This window comes from Cyprinodon tularosa, unplaced genomic scaffold (assembly GCF_016077235.1).
Source record: "Cyprinodon tularosa strain WSP-4 unplaced genomic scaffold, ASM1607723v1 ctg354, whole genome shotgun sequence".
In the NCBI taxonomy this organism is placed as follows: Eukaryota; Metazoa; Chordata; class Actinopteri; order Cyprinodontiformes; family Cyprinodontidae; genus Cyprinodon; species Cyprinodon tularosa.
Window position 1 is genome coordinate 38,438 of NW_024039068.1, and position 17,266 is coordinate 55,703.

Sequence of the window (17,266 nt, forward strand, 5' to 3'; positions counted from 1 at the left end):
TATGCATGCTCACAGGAGCTGGTCGGAACGTGTTGATCTGTTGTGCATCTGCTGTCCTATATACAGCTGATTAGTTAGAACTGATCTGTAAACAGATGTTTGTTTCTGTAGCCTTTAGAAAATGCAATTGTACTTTCTAGGTTATGTCACAAACTTATTGTAATTATGGTTTTTCAAGATAAAGTTTCTTTTTTTTTTCACAGGCCTTAAAGAGGGTTTGGATTTCATCTGAAAGTTTAAGTTAAAGGGTTATAGTTAGGAAACCTAGAACTCAACAGACACTTCATTTTTGTGCTCTTCATTTCTTCAATGCCAGAGTGTAAAATGCATGATATTACAGTACTAATGAAAATACAGTGTACTGTATCCTGCAAAATATGGGGATTCTTCGTGATACAGGTGGGGTGTTGAAGCCATACCAGCAGTAATGCTCCTGTTAGTCATTTTAAAGAAATGTCTGTGTAAAGTGGGAAGCCCTTGATTTGCAAGTCAACCTGCTTCCCAGCCTATGCCATGAGATATGGATCACAGCTAATACAACAACATTCATGTATAAACAATTTATATTAGCTTCTTTGGAATGTCGGCTGGACTAAAACAGAACTTGGAGTTGCATTATCTTTGGGGAGTTCGGATTAGAGCATCTGATCTGAATGCTTCCCTCCATATGTTTTCTGGTACAGCAGTCAGGCTAAGAGCAGGTCGACTTTTCTGCAAAACTCAGGGGAGAAACAAAGAAGTTGATTTTGTTTACTCATTTAGAAAACACAACATCATCCTTCCATAACTCAAGATTGTTCAATTCCATGACAGCCAAAACCTTCTAATCTACACTGATGAATTCCTTGTAATTAAGATTCAGGTTAATATGAGGTCAGTTTAAACAAATTCAAGTGCTTAATTTAGTATCTCTTAAATTAAAGTTGGATAATCTTGTAGTTTTAATATGATCCATGTTGGTTATACAACATGATTAACTGTATCATTCAAACCGAGTGTGTTGTGAGGAGGGGGGGGGGGGGGGGGGTTTCAGAGAAAACTCCTGACCCTCCTACACTGTCGAGTTATCACCGGCTGGTCCCCCACATCTCACCAGCTGGAACCAATTAACTGCAGTTCTCTGACTCTCAGCTCTCACTCACTTTCTCCCCCAAACACACGTTCATTTTTCTTGTTCACCTCACCCTTTGCTCTTCCTCTCCACTCCCCCTAAACAGTTCTGAGCTCCTCCGTCAACCCATGCCGTCCCTCAAGTTGTTTTCCGTTTAAACCTTCACTAGGATGCGCACTCAGAAGGACATCTGACTCAGAGAACATGGTGCAGCCATGCAAAAATTCACTAAGAGAAAGAGTTATGCCAGCAGGAATAGCTTAGAACAGAAAATGACTCGATGCAATCTGCTGGGTTCATTATATAGAAAACTTTTTAATCAGTGTGTCTGTATGGTTTGATTTAATTGAGTCTGTAAAGTGCCTTGAGATGGCATGTGCTGTTCAATTTAATTGAAAGGAAGTGTTTCCATGGATGTCCAGATAATCCTTGAAAGAATAAGTTAGTATTTAATGCTTCTACAGAAATCAAAGTTGAAAAGGAATAGCTAGATAATCAATTGTGCTTGCTTACAGATGTTCAATAACAATACCAAGGTTTACTGGTGAATGCATTACCTCAAAGATGAAACGGTTCCTGACTGTCAATGTTAGAAGTGTTGTTTAGCCAATGAGGCATCTGAGTTCATTTTGTTCTACAGCAGGGATCTGAAAGCTGTGACTCTGACGTGAGGCTCTTTAAGTCTTCCTCTGTGCCTTTAATAAGTTACCGAAATTGATGTGCAATGTTTTTTTTTAAAGGAGGAAATAAAAAAGGCTTGTTTTAGAACTTCTTCTATCTATCTTAGAGCAACATCAGCACATAAGTTTCTAAACTGACTGATTCAAAGATTAAAATAACATAAAATATTTCTGTTTGCGTGCCATTTTTCTGTAAACATGCTTCTATTTCATAAATGAGTAGTTTCTGTAAATAATCAAAGTGGTCATGTAAGAAAAGTGTTTCCTTACCTTCTCTAATTACATATTTCCTGTGCTCTAAAGTAAAGAAATAAGTAACTAACCAATATGCTTCATTCTTTATATATAGTTAGTATGTATGTTTTTTTGTTAGAAGTTTGACTTAGTGGTAAGTATAAGAATCGTGGGGGGGTTCGGGTTGTCAGGGGTTACAGAGGTTGCTGACCTCTGTCCAGTAGTTTGAAAAATTATTCACAAGTGAAAAACATTTAATACATCTGCCAATCTTCCCGAAAGTAGAAATCACAACAAATTTTGAATTCTATAACAAAACTCTAAAACAAAGAAGAAAACAGTAAAAAGCTTCCTTCTCTATAAAATATGAAGTATATAACCAGGGCACTTCAATGATATGCTTTTTAAAACGTCATATCACCAAAGTTCCTCATACCAGAAGCACAGTGTTCATGATTTGAGTTTGTCTCCCAGCCAGGGTGTTTATTTTGTTATAACAAATTTTCATACACTGTCAAACAGCTAAAGTTACACCTAAACTTCATAATCTAACCAGGCGATGATGCCTAAAGCAGCAGCGAATCTACAACAGAATGGCTTAAAAAAGCAGAAGGGTCAATGTTTGGCAATAGACCAAAGTCCAGATTTCAACCTGATTGAATCTGAAGGTTGAACCCAAAAAGAGATGTGGCGACACAAACCTCTTAAACCCTCAGGGAAGTGAATCAACAGTTTTATGAAGAGTATGTCAGGTGCGTCTAAAAGCTTTTGAACCTGGGATTGTACTTAGTTTATCCTTATAAACGTACAGTGCAGCAGTTCACAAATCAACATGTCACTGCATGGTGACAAACCATATCGGGGTCTAATCTGTGGCCACTCTCACACTTCAAATCAACCAGGGCTATTTATATACACCATGACTGGGTGATTTTGCATGTTGCCTTGTAGCGATCTAACATCTTGCATGTGGTGTCTGTGGATTTAAAGCTATTTGTTGGACACACTCATGAATAATGGTGTGAATCAGCTCTGTTGCACAGTAAACACTTGCAGCCATGTGGTTTAAGTTTACAGTGGCTCCTTTCCAGGGAATCAGGCGGGAGCGCAGAGGCTGAAACATCTGTTAAGACACACACACATGTGCTGAGAGGTTGAAGCAAACTTACCTGGTTCAGAATGTGGTTGAGAAGTTCACTGCTTGGAGACGAAACTAGAGCTCCCTTCAGAATATCTCATTATACTTTATAGGTAGCAAAGAAGAGAAGATTGCTTCAGCTCTGCCCAATAAACTGATGGAGGTTGCAGAGGAGATGGCTCTCTGATGGGAAAACACAATCCTCCGTCTGAGAAACAAGCAGCAACAGCAGCTCCAGCGGTTGGCTTCGTCTTTCCCCTTCTTCAGCACCTAACGGAGCTCAAACACACTTGTACACTCGGTGCGTTTAGGTCATGCTCAAAGTATGTTGTGCAAGCTCAGGGAAACCACATCCTGTCACATATTTACCTCCCTTTTCTGTCTCTCCCTCCCTCTCTACAGTCTATCTCTCTGTGTGGTGTTCTACCTCTTTTTCCTGTGCACTCGTCTCTCTCTCTGCCCTGTGATTGTCTGAAGCAAACTGAGCGCTCTGACCCAGCCTCTCTCTGCGTCTGTCTCTCCAGCAGCCGCTCTGGTTCCACACGACTGACTAAAGAATCCATCTGAGGAGAGGGAAAGGGAAGGAGGAGGGGGATGACAGGGAGGCTGGAAGGAGGAGGAGGAGAAGGAGGAAAGGCGGAGTGCTTTGTATGGGAAATACCAGAGTTAGAGGAAAGGAAGAACAGCAGGGAGGTTTGCCGGTGTTGTTTAGGGAATGAAGGACTTAAGAAAAGGTGAGCAGATCAATAACCTGAAAGAGAGAAAGATGTGAAGTCGATAATGCAGACCTGCATGCTATGGCTGAAGAGTTCCACAGAGTGGGGAAAACTATTTCAGTCCGTCGCTGGTCTTTAATCTTCGGTTTTCACCAACTGCAGTTTCAAAATCAAGATTTAATTTTCATTATAAGAGAAAAAAAGCTTCTCCACCCAAAATATAAATTTCTTATAAAGTAATAAGCCTTTCGATATGTTTATATGTCAGTCGCCTTGTCTCTGATTTCTTTTAGCCAGCCACATAATGACTGTGGTTTATATTTGGAGCAGCTCATTATTCAACAGATGATGCATTAATTTCTCTTTACTTTATACATGCTCCCAATTGGTAGAATTATTAGACAGCATGGGATTAATTTCCACTGTTATGCTGATGATACCCAGCTATATCTGTCTATAAATCCAGATGAAGCTAACCCATTACATAGATTACAGGCATGTCTTGAAGACATAAAAACCTGGATGACTCTTAACTTTCTGCTTCTGAATGCAGACAAAACAGAAGTTATAGTCTTTGGACCAGAGTCTCTGAAAAAGAAACTGATTAGCCAGTCACTTCATTTGGATGGGATTAAACTGATTTCAGATAATAAAGTAAAAAATCTTGGTGTTGTTTTTGATCAGGACCTGTCATTTAGGTCCCATATCAAGGAGGTTTCTAGAATTTCCTTCTTTCATCTGAGGAACATTGCAAAAATTAGAAATATCCTGTCCAGGGGTGATGCTGAGAAACTAGTCCATGCATTTGTTACTTCAAGGCTGGACTATTGTAATTCTTTACTATCAGGAAGTCCACAAACTGTAGTTAAAAGCCTTCAGCTGATCCAAAATGCTGCAGCCAGAGTTCTAATGAAAATTAAAAAGAGAGATCATATCTCGCCTATCCTGGCTTCTCTTCATTGGCTTCCTGTTAAATCAAGAATAGAATTTAAAATCCTCCTTCTCACATATAAAGCCTTAAATGGCCAAGCTCCATCTTATATCAGAGATCTGATTGTTCCTTATGTTCCTAACAGAGCACTTCGCTCTCAATCTGCAGGTTTACTAGTGGTTCCTAGAATTTCTAAAAGTAGAATGGGAGGCAGATCTTTTAGTTATCAGGCTCCTCTCCTGTGGAACCAACTACCAGTTTTAGTCCGTGAGGCAGACACCCTGTCTACTTTTAAGGCTAGGCTTAAAACTTTCCTTTTTGATAAAGCTTATAGTTAGAGTGGCTCAGGTTATCCTGAGCTATCTCTATAGTTATGCTGCTATAGGCTTAGACTTTTGGAGGACATAGGGACCCCCATTTCATCATTCTGCTTCATTCTCTCTCTGTTCTCCTATTCTGCAGAATCTGTTAGTTCAATCTCTAACCTTCTGCTCTCTCTGCTTTTCCTCAGAGTAGCTTTGCCTCGTCTGTTCCTGTTTGGCTGTGACGTCATCCTGGAAAGAAACATCAGCTGTGCTGCTTCTATCAACACCCTTGTTTATAGATGTTGGAGATCGGCCTGTTTTCCAGTGTGGTCCTGTTTCTCTGACCGTGACTGAGTGGATGTGCTTTCTTCGTCCTCTGGCATGGGAGCTGCCTTGGAGCTCGTCTGCCTGGCTGTGTGTTTCCTGGACGGGGCCGCCTTTTACAGCTGCTTTTTGTATCTCTGCTTCTGTCTCCTTGAACCCCAGTCGGCCTCGGCAGATGGCCGCTCACACTGAGCCTGGTTCTGCTGGAGGTTTCTTCCTGTTAAAAGGGAGTTTTTCCTCTCCACTGTCGCTACAAGCATGCTTAGTGTGGGGGATTGTATTTGAGTCAATGAGTCAATGCAATCAACTGGTTTTCCTTAGATAGAAAACTTTGTATCAATTTGATCTGGTTGAACTGTAAAGTGCCTTGAGATGACATGTGTTGTGAATTTGGCGCTATATAAATAAACTGAATTGAATTGAATTAATAGAGCCGAATCGTGTCACAAACTTAACCAAAATATTGACATTAAACACGTTTCGACAAAAGGTAAACATTTTCTCTCAGTAAACAAAATCAATCTGAAAAATGACAAGTCAATCAAAATAAAATATTTTGATATTTAAAAAAAAAATAGCAAAAAAAAAAAGAGGCCATCTGTAAAGAGGTCAATGGCTGTGTGTTTCCTGGACGGGGCCGCCTTTCACAGCTGCTTTTTGTATCTCTGTTTCTGTCTCCTTGAACCCCAGTCGGCCTCAGCAGATGGCCGCTCACACTGAGCCTGGTTCTGCTGGAGGTTTCTTCCTGTTAAAAAGGAGTTTTTCCTCTCCACTGTCGCTACAAGCATGCTTAGTGTGAGGGATTGCCTTGAGGCAATCAACTGGTTTTCCTTAGAGAGAAAACTTTGAATAAATTTTATTGTATGATCTAGTAAATTGAAATTATATTGAATGATCTCTTAACAGCATTATAGCTTTCCTGTATATATATATATATATATATATATATATATATATATATATATATATATATATATATATATATATATATAGGTATATATAAATTAGTATATATATTGAATATATACACATTAGGACAAAGGCCTGTCTACATACAGAAATCAAGCATACAGTAGGAATATATACCAAATTTTACCACACATGTAAAATTAAAATACTGATTAAAATGCATCACTTTAACAAAAAATTACAATGGCAGTAGAAATGTATCTATGTACACATTAAACATCCACGTTGTTTTTCTTCTTGAGGTAAAGTTGCAGGTGTTTGCCTACATACAACAATAAAGACATGCAAGCATTGCATAAAATGTGAGCAAGAGGTCAATAAGGTTTAAAAAGAGAGGTTAAAAAAATGAGATGAAAGCATCACTCATAGTGAGGGAGACAATATTGTTTATCCACGTTTCTCTGGATTTCTTTGTGTTTGTGCTGCCCCCCTATGGACAGAAAAAAAACAACATTTAGATTTAGGTTAAATACTAGTACTGTATACAGGTGGAGTCTGATGATGTTTTAAACAAAAAGACAGATTTTTCATAAAGAATCCTACATCCTGAAAGAGTTGAAAAAGGTTGGGTTAAATGAAAAACATCTAATTATGGAATTCTATTAAATTAATTTAATTTCAAGTTAAACTAACTTTTATTTTTTTTTCCCCACAATACTCTCCAATAAGATGTGATTACAGTATGTGTCCAATTCATTTGAACCCAAATGTATTTCAAACACATTCAGGACAGCTTGTTTAAATCATATCCAAACCCATCTAATTCAAAGGAGTCCCAGTTAGATTAGAATAAACCCAGTTTTTGTTTGTTTGATTGTTTGGTTTTTAAAATGATTCAAATCACAAATCAGACTCAAACCTAACACTGCGATGCAATAGTAACTTATGATTAAACACAACAACATTCATACAATGCAAAGGACGTTTATTAAACAATCAATGATTATTTTGAATAAACAACTTTAAACTTTTAACTGTCATTGATCTGATGGATAAATGATATCCATGCATAATAAAGAACATTAGGGTTTCGTGGTTTTCAACTAGAAGATTCTGATTTCAAATCGCTGCTGGGAGCAGGCTTTTTTGGTTTCATATTATGTTCTCACAAGACATAAGTGCCCTCCTGGTCTTGTTTTTCCTCTAGGGGCAATTAAAATAATATTTTGACCTATTTATCCCATATTGCCCTTATGTTTATGTCGATGGTTGTTTCCACTGTATATCTGTTGATATACGAAATATCTCCCCTGCAAGATGTTCATATAATGAAACTAATGTCCTTAGACAATAGACTGTGCTTAAATACATATACTGCTTGTTGTAAAAGAATAATATAATAGATATGAAAAAAAAATTCAGGAGTGCAAAACAAAACAACTACTTTACAATTTAAACATTATTTCACAAACTAAAACTGCATTAACATGATTTAGGAAAGCAAAATGTTTTTGTAATGTACGTTAACAACCAAACAAAAGAAAATTTCTTTTAAGCTCAAGTTATGCAGAAATCTTGAAGAAAAATATACTAAAAAAATTGAATATTGATGCTGCTTGCTTTATGCATGCTTGCTTCTTGTTCTTTGTCAGATTACTACCAAAAAGGACATTTTAATGCCGACCAGATGCAGGTTAAATTTTGTTTAAATAACAAGAAACATTTTAACAACTAAAGATAAGGGATTGGTTTCAACACAATCAATTCAATTCAGTTTATTTATATAGCGCCAAATTCACAACACATGTCATCTCAAGGCACTTTACAGTTCAACCAGATCATACAGTCAAATTGATACAAAGTTTTCTATCTAAGGAAAACCAGTTGATTGCATTGACTCATTGACTCAAATACAATCCCCCACACTAAGCATGCTTGTAGCGACAGTGGAGAGGAAAAACTCCCTTTTAACAGGAAGAAACCTCCAGCAGAACCAGGCTCAGTGTGAGCGGCCATCTGCCGAGGCCGACTGGGGTTCAAGGAGACAGAAGCAGAGATACAAAAAGCAGCTGTAAAAGGCGGCCCCGTCCAGGAAACACACAGCCAGGCAGACGAGCTCCAAGGCAGCTCCCATGCCAGAGGACGAAGAGAGCACATCCACTCAGTCACGGTCAGAGAAACAGGACCACACTGGAAAACAGGCCGATCTCCAACATCTATTAACAAGGGTGTTGATAGAAGCAGCACAGCTGATGTTTTTTTCCAGGATGACGTCACAGCCAAACAGGAACAGACGAGGCAAAGCTACTCTGAGGAAAAGCAGAGAGAGCAGAAGGTTAGAGATTGAACTAACAGATTCTGCAGAATAGGAGAACAGAGAGAGAATGAAGCAGAATGATGAAATGGGGGTCCCTATGTCCTCCAAAAGTCTAAGCCTATAGCAGCATAACTATAGAGATAGCTCAGGATAACCTGAGCCACCCTAACTATAAGCTTTATCAAAAATGAAAGTTTTAAGCCTAGCCTTAAAAGTAGACAGGGTGTCTGCCTCACGGACTAAAACTGGTAGTTGGTTCCACAGGAGAGGAGCCTGATAACTAAAAGATCTGCCTCCCATTCTACTTTTAGAAATTCTAGGAACCACTAGTAAACCTGCAGATTGAGAGCGAAGTGCTCTGTTAGGAACATAAGGAACAATCAGATCTCTGATATAAGATGGAGCTTGGCCATTTAAGGCTTTATATGTGAGAAGGAGGATTTTAAATTCTATTCTTGATTTAACAGGAAGCCAATGAAGAGAAGCCAGGATAGGAGAGATACTGTATGATCTCTCTTTTTCATTTTCATTAGAACTCTGGCTGCAGCATTTTGGATCAGCTGAAGGCTTTTAACTACAGTTTGTGGACTTCCTGATAGTAAAGAATTACAATAGTCCAGCCTTGAAGTAACAAATGCATGGACTAGTTTCTCAGCATCACCCCTGGACAGGATATTTCTAATTTTTGCAATGTTCCTCAGATGAAAGAAGGAAATTCTAGAAACCTCTTTGATATGGGATTTAAATGACAGGTCCTGATCAAAAATAACACCAAGATTTTTTACTTTATTATCTGAAATCAGTTTAATCCCATCCAAATGAAGTGACTGGCTAATCAGTTTCTTTTTCAGAGACTCTGGTCCAAAGACTATAACTTCTGTTTTGTCTGCATTCAGAAGCAGAAAATTAAGAGTCATCCAGGTTTTTATGTCTTCAAGACATGCCTGTAATCTATGTAATGGGTTAGCTTCATCTGGATTTATAGACAGATATAGCTGGGTATCATCAGCATAACAGTGGAAATTAATCCCATGCTGTCTAATAATTCTACCAATTGGGAGCATGTATAAAGTAAAGAGAATTGGTCCTAGCACTGATCCCTGTGGTACTCCACAGGTAACCTTTGAGCGTGTTGAAGATCTATCATTAACATGAACAAACTGAATTCGATCAGATAGATAAGATTTAAACCAGTCTAGTGCTGTTCCTTTAATTCCAACAAAATATTCAAGTCTTTCTAAAAGAATATTATGGTCAACTGTATCAAATGCAGCACTAAGATCCAACAGGACGAGCACAGATACAAGTCCATTTCAAGTCACAATCCTGTTATTTGATAGTTACTTTGTGTATATGCTAATTAATATTGTCCAAAATCAACTCCCATAAAATAATTGAAATTTGAACACTGCTTTAGTGTTTTATTTAACTTTTTTATGGTTAGTTTAACACGTCAAATAATGTTTTTACACTGAACATATGCCGATTTCATTCAATGTAAACAGCTAAACCTTTTCAAAGCTCTTATCACTGTAAGCATGATAGGTATTTGGGAAAGTAAATATTATCTATAACAGTTTGTGGAAGTGGAATTCTTGTTATTTCCCAGATCTTTGCAGCTCTTTTTCTGTATCTTTTGTGGATTAAGATGGAAGTGAGTCTCTTGGGCTCTGTTCAAGTTTGCTTTTGTTTTTCCATTCAACCATGAATTATTATTATTCTATTCCACTGTGATGTTATTAGAATTGACTTTTACAAAATGTATATGTTGCAGTTACTTAACCCAGTTATGTCAACTGGCTCTGCTAAACTATTGTTTAACTGCAATATGAAATTAAATAATTTCCACCAATTAGATTCCGATCATTTTTATGCAACTCATTAAAATGAACCTGAACTAAACTGGCACATTTGTCCTTGTTAGTTTTATTATCCCAACACAAAACATTTGTTTAACTTTAATTATTATGTCATAAATAAACATATAATACTGTTTTCATGCAACAAATGGGTTTAGTGGAACCAGTTAATGTGATCAACTTTGTTGAATAAATTCAATATTTAATTTTTTAGGGTAGGAATCACATTAAATGTTGAGCCAAGTCCAAGTTTATTATTAAAATGATAAACTACTGAACAGTATAATGAACATGGTTTTGTAATGATTTCAGTATGTCCTTTATCAAGGTGATTTATTAATGAGTTTTAAGGCTTTGAATGAAGCGTATTTTGTTGGATCTTTGTTCAGTTTGCAGCAGCTTATTTTTAGTTGTAGAATTAAATGAAAATGAAAAGAAAAGAAAAGAATGAAAAGAAATTAGAAAGTAATTTTAAAAGCACAGGTAAAGTATTTTCAAGGATGCTAAGAAGGTTATTGATAAATACTGAAGTTTAGAGAGTAGCATACAGATAAAAACCCTTGCATAAAATGCTGAATAAAAAATGGTTCACCGAGGCTAACTCTTGAAAGCAGAATCATATGTATTTATTTTTGAGCCTGAAGCTAATAAAAATGGGACTTCTGTTTTTTATAACTAAATGTGTCCTACTTGCTGTTGTATTGGTACATTACATATTTAAAAATAACTAATTGAAAAGCTTATATTCCCCATGACCCTTCCCATCCTTCTTTGCTGCAGTTAAAATATCACCATTTCCTTCTTTTGAGAAGCAAATCTGCTACCGTACTTAAGAAAGTAAGGCCACTCCCACCGTACTCATAAGCTGTCAAAAAACAAAATAACTTATTTTTTATTTAATTTTCATGTAATTCATGGAGACAGTCCAAATATACTAAGAAAACCCAAACGAATGGATGAGTTGCCTTTATTATTGGTTGACGCTTAACATGATCAGACCTAACATTCCCCTCTCATGGGGTTGTGACTCATGGCTCCTCTTGAGTCATTTCAAGCCCTAATAGAGATTCTGGTCCAAGCCCTCAGTGTCATGCTCAGATGTTGCTGTGAGAACCTTTCTACAGGCTTCAAAGTTAATAATATGTCTCTTTAAAGGAAAGACATTTTCTGCCTCTGTTTGCTATCACATCAGGAGCCCCCATTAGGCTTTAATCACCTGCCCTGCAAGGAGAAACTGCCAACACATTTCTGTTCAGTTAGGACAAAGTGAGGCCAATTTTGGAAGGGCATTTCTACCCCACCATGAAGGATGAAAGGTTCAAAGGGCCACTCTGGCAAATCATAAACCACTGAGAGACCTGAAGCTGGAAAGAAGCAGTTAATGTGTGTTTCTCATCCTATAAATGGGAGGAAAATCAAGCAGATGTCAAAATGGAGAGCGCTTTTGGCACTAATACTCAAAATCCACTTATGAACTCACTGTGTACTCATTAAGATTATATAGTGGGGATAAAGAAAAAAGGTCAACAAAAAGCGGTTAATGTCGTTGCCAGTTCCTACTCTAGTTTCTTTTTTGTTTTGTATAAGGTGGTGTTAACAGGCTGTAACTGCACCAATATTTGACCTTATAGCCTTGAATGGGCCACAGAGGTAATGCTGCACGATAGCTTCTTTATCTACTGGTGAATGGAAATCTGGGAGATGAGGTTAAACCAATTTTGAAGATGAGCAGCCAACCACAGCGTTCATGCAGACTGTGTTTAATGAAAGCATCCTTCAAGCTTATGAAACATATAGATGATTGGATTAGAGAAAAAGAGAAATAACACATCTCACTGACTATGGTGTCTAATTATGGAGAGATATTTCTAAGATTTTTAATCAGAAGGTTGGTTATTTTTATTTAAAGTATCAGACTGTTCTGTTCTGCTGCCAGATCTGAGTATCTCCACTTTCACAGGAGATGAGATAGTGCCCTCTAGTGGTCGAAAAGGAACATCTTGTGTTTTTTTTTTTTTTCCTGTCAAGCAAATACATTGGTTTTATTAGAGAAGTTATATTGGAAATGGTGTTTTTTCCCTTAGCATGTCCAAAGATGATTGCCCTGAAGTATTTAATGATTAAAATAAAAATCTAATTTCCCCTGTAGTCTTGGACTTTGCTTTTGTAGGGAAAGAATAATTTGATTGTATGCAAAGCCACGGGTACATAAATAAAGAACAGCACACATGACACGCATCATTGCACTTAACATTCATTATCACTGACAGAAGATAAACTGACTGAAGACTGTATAGACTGTAACAAAGCTAACCACACAGAAAACACTGAAACCTAGAATAACTAGTAAAGTAAATGAAACATCATTAAGGTAAGTGATACTTTACTTATTCTTAAGGGATATTAGAGTGGAACATTACATGTTGCTCTATTTTAAATGTATTTTCTGTGAAAGGAAACTAGTGCAGCATGGGAAAACAAGGGAAACATGTCAACTTCACCTAGATTTGAATTAATCTCTAAGAATCTACAATCTCTTAGAATCTACAAACTATGAAAGACTTTGCTAAGTCAAAAAATATATATTGTAAGCTAATTAAGAATTATGAGCTCTTAAGTACTTATTGCTTTCCAATGTGAGAAAAGAACCGTGGATCCTGAGAAATGTCCTACTAACAGGGATTACAGTTAATACAAAGTTGAAGTTAAGACCTACAGTAGTAGGTTAAATTATATGAAATACAGGTGCTGGTCATAAAATTAGAATATCATGAAAAAGTAGATTGATTTCAGTAATTCCATTTAAAAAGTGAAACTTGTATATTATATTCATACATTACATACAAACTCATATATTTCAGATGTTTATTTTGTTTAATTTTGATGATTACAAATGACAACAAATGAAAATCTCAAATTCATCATATCAGAAAATTAGAATATTGTGAAAAGGTTCAAAATTGATGGCCCCTGGTGCCACACTCTAATCAGCTAATTAACTCAAACCACCTGCAAAAGCCTTTAAATGGTCTTTCAGTCTAGTTCTATAGGCTACACAATCATGGGGAAGACTGCTGACTTGACAGTTGTCCAAAAGACGACCATCGACACCTTGCACAAGGAGGGCAAGACACAAAAGGTCATCGCTAAAGAGGCTGGCTGTTCACAGAGCTCAGTGTCCAAGCACATTAATAGAGAGGCGAAGGGAAGGAAAAGATGTGGTCGAAAAAAGTGTACAAGCAAGAGAGATAACCGCACCCTGGAGAGGATTGTGAAACAAAACCCCTTCAAAAATGTGGGGGAGATTCACAAAGAGTGGACTGCAGCTGGAGTGAGTGCTTCAAGAACCACCACACACAGACGTATGAAAGACATGGGTTTCTGCTGTCGCATTCCTTGTGTCAAGCCACTCTTGAACCACAGACAGCGTCAGAAGCGTCTAAAGAGAAACAGGACTGGACTGCTGGTGAGTGGTCCAAAGTCATGTTCTCTGATGAAAGTAAATTTTGCATTTCCTTTGGAAATCAAGGTCCCAGAGTCTGGAGGAAAAGAAGAGAGGCACTTCATCCACGTTGCTTGAAGTCCAGTGTAAAGTTTCCACAGTCAGTGATGGTTTGGGGTGCCATGTCATCTGCTGGTGTTGGTCCATTGTGTTTTCTGAGGTCCAGGGTCAACGCAGCCACATACCAGGAAGTTTTAGAGCACTTCATGCTTCCTGCAGCTGACCAACTTTTTGGAGATGCAGATTTCATTTTCCAACAGGACTTGGCACCTGCACACAGTGCCAAAGCTACCAGTACCTGGTTGAAGGACCATGGTATCCCTGTTCTTAATTCTTAATTGGCCAGCAAACTCTCCTGACCTTAACCCCATAGAAAATCTATGGGGTATTGTGAAGAAGAAGATGCAATACACCAGACCCAACAATTCAGAAGAGCTAAAAGCCACTATTAGAGCAACCTGGGCTATCATAACACCTGAGCAGTGCCACAGACTGATCGACTCCATGCCACGCCGCATTGCTGCAGTAATACAGGCCAAAGGAGGCCCAACTAAATACTGAGTGCTGTACATGCTCATACTTTTCATGTTCATACTTTTCAGTTGGCCAACATTTCTATAAATCCTTTGTTTTTATTGGTCTTCAGTAATATTCTAATTTTCTGATATGATGAATTTGAGATTTTCATTTGTTGTCATTTGTAATCATCAAAATTAAACAAAATAAACATCTGAAATATATGAGTTTGTATGTAATGTATGAATATAATATACAAGTTTCACTTTTTAAATGGAATTACTGAAATCAATCTACTTTTTCATGATATTCTAATTTTACGACCAGCACCTGTATGTTTGAGTCGATTTTTTTTTTAGCCCTGATTTTAGACTGTGAAGGGAACCTTTTGACATCTACAGTACTTACATCTTACATCTACAGCCTTTAATCACCAAGTGATTAAAGGCCTACTCATCCATAAACCGACGCTTTTTTATCTACAGATGATCTTTTGGTATTGTTGTCATATTCTTCAACTGTTAAAATATTTCTCTTCACTGCGATCTAACATCCCCTGTGTGTTCTCCTATTATGTTTTTTACATGGACCTACTTTGAAAACGGAACCAGAGTTTGAAAAGTAGCTCCTCCTTGCTTCAAGACTCCTGCTATTTAAAGAAAACAAAATGCATCAAATCCTCCTTTTGAGGTCCACATATATGGAGTTTGTACTGAACAGGTGGGTGATTGAAGATAAATACTTAGGGAACTTTAAAAGCCATATTAAAAAATTTTGTAAGACTGTTCATTCACATATGAATTGTTTTAGGATCATAATTAAATTTCTCCAAAATATTGAATTCAATTATCTGGTCTCATGTCCCTTTTGGTGCCACTGTCTGGTCACAAACTAGTCTAAAAACACTTAAAACCACTGGAACGCCTTTACAATAAGGCGTAAAAGGCCGTAGACTACAAAACTATTCAATTTTCTTATTTTAATCTTTTATCCAAATATGGCATCTTATCATTAACTAATTTAATAAATGTTAACATTATGCTACAGCTAACACTATTGCATGTAGGTCTCACCAGGTCATCTCTGATCTCATATTATTTCCATATCAAGCTCTAAAAAAAACTTTAATTTGGAACTTATAATTTCATTAAACCCACACTATAAAAGACTTACAGTTAAAGCTGTACTGCAAAGCATGCTGGTATTTACCTTGATCATTAGGCTAAGAGGATGCAAGTTTGCTCTCCTGTTGGACTCTGCAAACCCTCTCTTTCCCAAACAAACAAGACACTCGAACAGGGGCATGTGATCCTATGTTCCACGGCGCTTGAGGAGAAAACAATCAGCTCAAAGAAATTCTGACTGTTTCTCAAGATGTGTACTTGTGCATTCTCATGTGTACGTGAAACGTCATCAGCCTCAGACCCAGCACTGTTTCAATTCACAAGAACAGAAGACTGAGACAAAGTCCCTGGATGTTTTTCTCTCCCCTCCCTCTTTACCAAGTTTGCATCAGAGTAACTTGTCCGTTCTCGAGATAGACTACTGTCCCAGCATGCACCACAGCAGCTGCACTCACAGAGCTCAGAGTAAAAGTCAAAGTTCTCTTGAATAAAGTTTTGGTAAGAAAAAAAAATAAAAGCTCACTTTCCTGTTTCTGCTCTACAAAACTATGTTTTAAGATAATTTGAGGCGAGAACTTTATGCTTTTAAGCTTCACTATAGGCCTATTTACTGATTTAGTGCATAATTTTAAGGCAAGTTCTGATGTTGAGACCAGTAGACCTCCAAGTCTAAATGCAGCCTGGGCTAATGTTAACCCGTCTGCAGCAGCCTTCTCTTGGCACAGCCCTGTGTGAAGTCCCACTGGCTCTGATGGCGTTTTTTTTTTTTCTTTATTTGGCCAATCGTTCATTTGATTTGTTTTTATCTGACTGTGTTAAGTATTATTCCCGCACTAATTGAAAAAAGTAAGAATTTATTATTATCAAGAGACGATTAATAACAGCAGGTGAAATGCAGCTCCAGACTAGCTTTGAATGTAGTGAAGTCACGAGTTGTTCTAAATGGCCCATATTTATTCTCCTGTTCTCCTCAAGTACATACTTTCCTGTGTCTTTGTTAAGAACATACTCGCGTTCTTGTGAATTGAGAAACGTCCTACGTCTCTGACCTTTGGCAAGCTACATTTAAGAGACACCATCATGGATTACCATATGCCAAGAACCAGAATCTGCAGACTGATCACAGGCAAAAGGCGGGCATACACGGTATGATATTTTTAATTATTGTACTCAGCTACAGCTCAAACTGTATGACGAAACTACAGGGTTTAAAGATCACAGCTCATGATGTATGTGTGCCTCTCTGATGCACTCTGTGTGTCCAAAAACCACATTTCGGACACCGAGAGATGACACTGGTTGGACTCCTCAATATGGGAGAAAATAACTTGTTTGTACATGAGCAGTGCTTGAGGTTCTGGTAAATCGGCTCCTAGACAGTCTCAGCTCGGCTCGTAGACATTCCTGCATGGGAAGACGTTTGGGAAGACATTTTGCTTCCCATCCAGGAAGCCTGGATGGGAAGCAAAACATCTTCAAAATTTGAAAAAAAAAAGGCCAGGGGATTGTTTTTTTTTTTTACTTTTTTTTTAATGACTATGACCTGGATGACTGAGAATCTTCACCAGCACTCTACATTTATGTTGACAGGCACTTTATT